The sequence below is a fragment of the Urocitellus parryii genome, chromosome 1, assembly GCF_045843805.1.
Source record: "Urocitellus parryii isolate mUroPar1 chromosome 1, mUroPar1.hap1, whole genome shotgun sequence".
In the NCBI taxonomy this organism is placed as follows: domain Eukaryota; kingdom Metazoa; phylum Chordata; class Mammalia; order Rodentia; family Sciuridae; genus Urocitellus; species Urocitellus parryii.
This window is the reverse complement of record NC_135531.1, coordinates 78966255-78972876: the sequence shown is the minus strand read 5'-3', so window position 1 is coordinate 78972876 and position 6622 is coordinate 78966255. Positions and strand designations below refer to the sequence as shown.

The 6622-nt window shown below is 40.1% G+C and overlaps 1 pseudogene; it reads right to left on the bottom strand.

Moving 5' to 3' along the window:
• Positions 1 to 5067: 5067 nt before the first annotated feature.
• LOC113180765 (eukaryotic initiation factor 4A-II pseudogene) lies at positions 5068 to 6280 on the bottom strand (annotated as a pseudogene).
• Between the last annotated feature and the right edge of the window lie 342 nt (positions 6281 to 6622).

Here is a 6622-nt window from a genome sequence, read left to right as displayed (position 1 = left end):
TCTGGAATCATAAAATCTGACAGAGGTTATACATAAATGTGCTCCTTGATCAATACAACCCAAATGTACTAGGTCAGACAATTCCTCAACTTGAGCTTGAAGTAACTCTATCCTTTGATTAGCAGCCAAAATCCAAGATAAAATGTGTTGATTAATTCTACTTTGAGATTTAGAAATTACTTGATTGTATTTTTACTTAAAAGCAAATTTATACTAAACACATTTATCTCAAATATCTGTAACTGAAAAAACAGAGTATCTGATAAATGTAAATATAAAACTTAAATTATAGGTTTTTTGTTGAAGAAAAACAATTAGGCAAATATATATTAACTAATCAATTAGGCATGTGCTAATTAATTTATAGATTAACAAATATAGGTTATCTAAATATCTAAAATATATATATAAAGAATAAGAACATAACTTATAATTGTATTAACTTTATGTAACCACGTGGTCTTAAAATATTTGGATCCATTTAAATTTATTTTTAGCTAGGAGTGCACTCTTCTATGTGACGTCACTTGATGTAACTGAAATAAGATCCTTGAGTATACATTTTTATTTTTATAGTTAGCAATGAAAATAAGGATTTTTTGGTCATCACAGGAACTTTGCCGGCTTGTTCCTGTGGCGAGCAAATGCATCCTCATAACCTTCAAAATTAAAAGTAAAATATAAAGAAGCATATTTGATATCTCTCATCAATAGAACATTATTTAGTAACACAACTATAGAGAAAAAGTCAGGTTATTTAACTTAGAACTAGCTTAAATTTAGGACTGTAACATAGAAACCTGTGGAATTAAATATTGTCTGAAAAAGATATCTTTCATTAGCATTTACAGGTAGGCATTTTGTTGTAAAAAAAATACAGGCTCTGAGCAGCTCCGGTAGAAACCTGAAACACAGCAGTACAGGTTAGTGGCTGGAAAGCGGGACCAGAAGTCCTGTCTGAGTGACTGTGGAAGAACCAATCAGAAGCCCGCAAAAGTGTGGGAGGTGGGACCAGGAAGCAGCTATGCCGGCCAGGCACCCCATGGTTACCATGGTGATGCAAACAACATGGAGTCTGGTGCCCATTTTCAGGGCAAAAGTTCTCCAAGTTTTCTTAGCCGATTGTATTTTGTTTGATTTTGTCTGCATTTTCCCCCGCCTGGCCAAGATCTTACTGCGGTAGCAGCTTGTTCTGTCTCTGCGACCTGCGGTTGCAGTTGTACATCCTGTACTTCCTGGCATTCCCCTAGGGAGTCTACAGATAGAAAGGGGTTGGTCCGTGGGAGGTGACGAAGTCGCCCACTCCCCGGGGTACCATTCCGTCCCTGGATTGCCCCATACACCTAGGCTTCCGGGGCCCGGGTCGGGCCCCTGTTTCCGTTTTGAGGGCAGCAGCCAGAACCTGTCCTGTAATATGAGCTCCATCAATATCCTTACAAGCTCGAATCATGTCATCAACACTCTTTGCTCTGGTAGATTTAATGGCATTTTGGCAATAGGAATTTGCATATTTAAGAGCCAATTGCTTAATGACCGGCATGGCTTGTTCCAAGTTAGGGAATATTTTTTCTGCTACCTGTATCAATCAGGCAAGGAAGTCAGAATAAGGCTCAGAGGGTCCTTGAGCAATTTTTGAAATTTTTGTTTTAGCATTTGAAATAGGTAGAGCCTTCCAAGCCTAAATGGCTGCTGTAGCTATCTGAGCATAGACCCCAGGATCATAATTAATTTGTTGATTTATGATAGCATATAGTCCCAAGCCTGTTAACATTTCAAGGTTATGCCGTGGGAAGCCGGCGTCCTGATTGACTCGGGCTAGCTCGCGACACCTCTCTTGATTTTCACTTTTCCACAACAAAAAATCCCCTCCGGACAACACAGCCATGCAAAGCTGTTGCCAGTCACTAGGTGTCAGCTGATTGGCAGAGAAAGACTCAAAGAGAGTCATTGTAAAGGGGGCATGGGATCCGTAATTAGTAACTGCCTCCTTTAGTTGTTTAATATCCTTAAAGGCTAAAGGAACATGTACTCTGGCCGGCTGTCCATCGGCATCCAAGTTTTCAATTACTGGGAAGTTTGGGCCGTCTTAGGCTGCCACTGAACACCCCCCAGCCTTCTGGGGTTGTCCTTGTCCCAATCGGGGTTATAAGGAGGGAGCGTGACAGCGATCGGGGCTGTAGGTGCTTTAAATCTTGACTTTTACAATCGACCCTCCAGTTCCTCTATCTCCCTTTCCAATTCTTCCTCCTGCCAGCTGTTACCATGGAGCCCAGTTAGTAACTCCCTTATCTTAGAAATGTAGTCAGCACTGTGAAGCCCAGCTCAAGGCCAGAGGCCTTGTTACATATTTTTGTGAAAAACTAGTAAGGGAGTGTCCCGTGCCTGGAATGCTGATTTTTTCAGACAGTAGCCAAATAAAACAGGGCAACATGAAAATAGGAAGTTTATCTACATTAAACCTTTTTGTAGAGATTCTTTTGCTGAAAGTCCTAAAATAAGCCATGGTGAATATTCTGGAGAAGGTCAAATAAGACTTTTCTGTGGGCCTGATAGGGAGGGGGAAGATGAGAAGGCGGGGTTGAGAGCGGCTAGGGTGGATCTAATTCCTCAGAACTGTCCGAGCTACTTGTGTCCTTGGGAGTTTTTAACTCAGTCAAGTCCGGATAGAGCCTTCTCCTCTGTTTAACATTCCGTACATTCCCATCCTTCTGAGATATCTCACTTCTTGCCGGAGACAGCCGCCTCCTCCCCTGTTTCATGCTCCGCACACTCCCATCCTCCTGAGATACCTCACTTTCTGCCGTCTCTGACTTCTCCTCATGTAATTGCTCTAAAACTTCCTGTCCTTTAGTAAGTGCTTCCTGACATCTGCCATCTGTGAGGCAACTACGGACCATCTTCCAAAGGGGTATCACCCCACCCTCTAATATGCCCTGCTCAGAAGCAAAGTCAAGGTCTTTGCCTAATTTATCCCAGCTAGGTATAGTAAGGCTGCCCGAGAATGCAAACCATGGTGCAGCAATATCTGTCTTCTGTAAAAATCTCTCTAAAGTACTACGTTTCACTTCCAGGCCCTTGGAACGTAACAGGTCATCTAGGGCCAGGAGGAGCGGACTTGAAGATGCGACACCCATGACACAACAACAAAAGACGCACAAAAAACAACAAGAGATACCACAAAAAACAAAAACGAGATGACACAACAAAAGAAACACAGAAAACAAAAGTGAAAGTACACAGTGCAGCTGCAATAAATATGAGGCTCTCTCTTTCTTTGTAGAGGAGCTGACCCCGCTTTGGACGCGGATCCCACGTACTGGGACTATCCCTGCTTTCATCGCAGATCCCACTTACCTGGGACTAACCGGTGCACCACCCCTGACTGACTGAAAGTTCTGGTTCCCGGGTCTCGGCACCACTTGTCGCGACCCCTTGCCCGCAAGGAAGACGCAACTCGGGAATCTTCTCTCAGCAGTTTATTCAGGTCCTTGATACTTTTTCTTCTATCTCCTGGATGCCCCTCCCAGCCTTAATAAAGCACCTCAAGCCCCAATGCGAAGCTGCCACGTGGACTTTTCTCATAGGGTGCCAAGTCACAGCGTGCCAACTCATTCTGATAAGGAGTTGTTTGTCACAGACTACAGGGGAAACCAGCGCCATCTTGTAATGGCGGCCACAGTTCACAGAAACGGCTCACCACAAGGAATGGTGATAGAGTGGTGACTAAGACAGAAATGGAGATGGTTGTTTCTTGCAATAAGCTTACAGTTTAGCAAAAAAAGAGTATTGACCAAATAATTAAAACAATCTGCAATGAGTGTCCTAGCACAGAAATAAAAAGTGAAACATTCACCAAGACAGACTGCAGTGTAGGTCATGAAACATACCTTTACAAATTTAAACAGTACAAATCATGCAAATTGTGTCTTCAGATCACAGTTAAATTAAACTAAAAATCAAGGACAGAAAATCCCTGAATACTTGAAAATTAAACTAATTCCTCATAAACAACAAGTGGGTCAAAGTTGAAGTCTAAGAGAATTTTCTAAATGTTTTTAATTAAATGGAAATAAAAACACAACTTATGTAAATTTGTAGAATGACATGAAAGCAGTATTTAGAGGGAAGTTTGTAGCACTGAATGCATGTATCAGAAAAGAAGAAAGATCTACAATCAATAATCTAAGCTTTCACCTCAAAACATTAAAGAATCCAGGTACAGTGGTGAATGCCTATAATCTCAGTGACTTGGGAAGCTGAGACAGGAGGATTGCAAGTTTCAGACCAGCCTGAGCAACTTAGCAAGGTCCAAAGGAACTTAGCAAGACCCTGTCTCAAAAATTAAAATAATAAAAATAAAATAAGGCTGGGGATGTTGTTCAGTGGTTAAGCACCCTAGGGTTCCATCTCTGGTACAAAAAATAAAAATAAAAAAGGAATGTTTTTTTTTAAAGTGAATATATAATTTTATTTAACATTCAAACTTCATTAAGACATGTGAAATATGGCAATTTTACTGGGAGTTTCACCCTACCTAGGATATGTTTGCTTGCTGGGGCTTCTGTTCACACTGTAGCACTAATTCAATACTTTATTGAATAAATACAATATAAAACAAAATGCATTCAAATGTTTTCTAAAACAATCAATTTTAAAGGCCTTTCTATTCAGGCTAATGACAAACACAATAAAAGAAGATATGCTAGTTTAACATAATTGGCTGATTTTATACAGCACTTATATCTTTTAGTCCACAAGTATATTATTAAATGATAAAGAATATCTAATACAACCATTTTTATAGAATTAGGAAATAAATTTCTAAGAAAGAAAGATTTTACAGACCCCCATCTTTTATACCCACCCCAACAGTCTAAAGAGGATAAAGCCAATGACTTTCCTTACAAGAGCTCACAACTAATGTCGCTTTGCTGTCAAAATCTGTATTTCTGATCTGTTATGAGCATTCAGACAAAATTCAAATATTCCCAAAGAAGCACCGTGCATGCTGTGATCATCTATTCAGCAACAGAGAGCACAGCATTCAAATATATCTCATCCCAGGAATTAAATATGGTCAGCCACACTCACGGACATTTCCTCCACTGTATATTGTAGAAAGTCTCTATGTCACAAAGAATCCTATTGTCTTCTTCAATAACAAAGTTTATAGCCACCTTTCCTCCCAAATATCCCCCTTTTCCAATTCTGTGAATATAGTTTTCAAGATTGGTAGGTAAATCATAGTTTACAACCAAAGATACTTATTGCACCTCAATCCCATGAGCCAACAAGTCAGTAGTGATCAGAACTCTGCTTGACTCTGATCAGAATTCACTCATGATAACATCTCTCTCCTTCTGGTCCATGTAACCATGAAGAGCAGAAACTGTGAAGTCCCTGGCATGCATTTTCTCAGTGAGCCAGTCCACTTTGTGCCTTGTATTGAAGAAAAATCACAGCCTGTGTAACAGTCAGTGTCTCATACAAGTCACAAAGTGTGCCCAACTTCCATTCTTCTCTTTCAACCTTAATGTAAAACTGTTTGATTCCTTCAAGGGTCAATTCTTTCTTCTTCACCAGAATTCAAATTGGATCTCTCATGAATTTTTTGATCACTTCCAACACATCAATTGGCAATTCAACACAACCTGAATACTTGTATTTAATTTTTGTAAAATCTCATAGATTTGATTCTTAAACTCCAGGCTCCACATTTCATCTGCTTCATCCAAAACAAACATTTTGGTCTATTTTGGAGAAAGATATCTTCTGTTTAACATAGGAAACACGCTCCCTGGTGTACCAACAACAATATGTGGTACTTCAGCCTGTAGTTTTTACATTTCATTTTGAACATTTGTTCTACCAATGCAGGCATGACAAGTTGCTCCCATATAGTCTCCAAGTGCCAGAATCACCTTTGGAATCTGTTAAGCCAGTTCTCTGGTGGGGGCCAATACTTGTGCTTGGGTCTCCTTGAACTCAATCTCCAGGATTGCAGGATAGAAACAGCAAATGTGGCTGTCTTGCCAGTACTTGACTGACCTTGAGCAATCACATCATACCCTTTAATACAGTAAATAATAGCTCTCTGTTGAATTGCTGAAGGCTTCTCAAAACCATAAGCATAGATGCCTGGAAGAAGAGACTCCTTTAAATTCATATCAAAAAAGTTATCAACAATCTCATTCTAGTTTCTCTTGATAACACCATGGGGGCCCATTCCCTCTGGGCCTCCATGTTCTCTGCTGTTATAATCTGTGGAGCTACCAGACATGATCCGAAGAACCATTCAGACCCATTTGAAAAGAATTTTTTTCCCATGAAAAGCCAGGTACAGTATACATCTGTAGCCATAGTTCAGGACCCTTATGCAAGAGGGTCATTTATAATAGGGTCATTTATGCAGGTATTCTCTCCTCTGCAAAGTAAAGCACAACTTCCCACTCCTAAGTTCAGGCTGCTTGTAGTATTTCTCCAAAGAATACAGCATGAAGAGCAGGGGTAAGTAAATTTATAGTGGAGAAATAGACAAATAATATCTCAGCCCAGATAAATCATGTCGAAAGCATGTGACCTGAATGTAATATAATGAAAACAGTACATTTCCTCGGTGGTC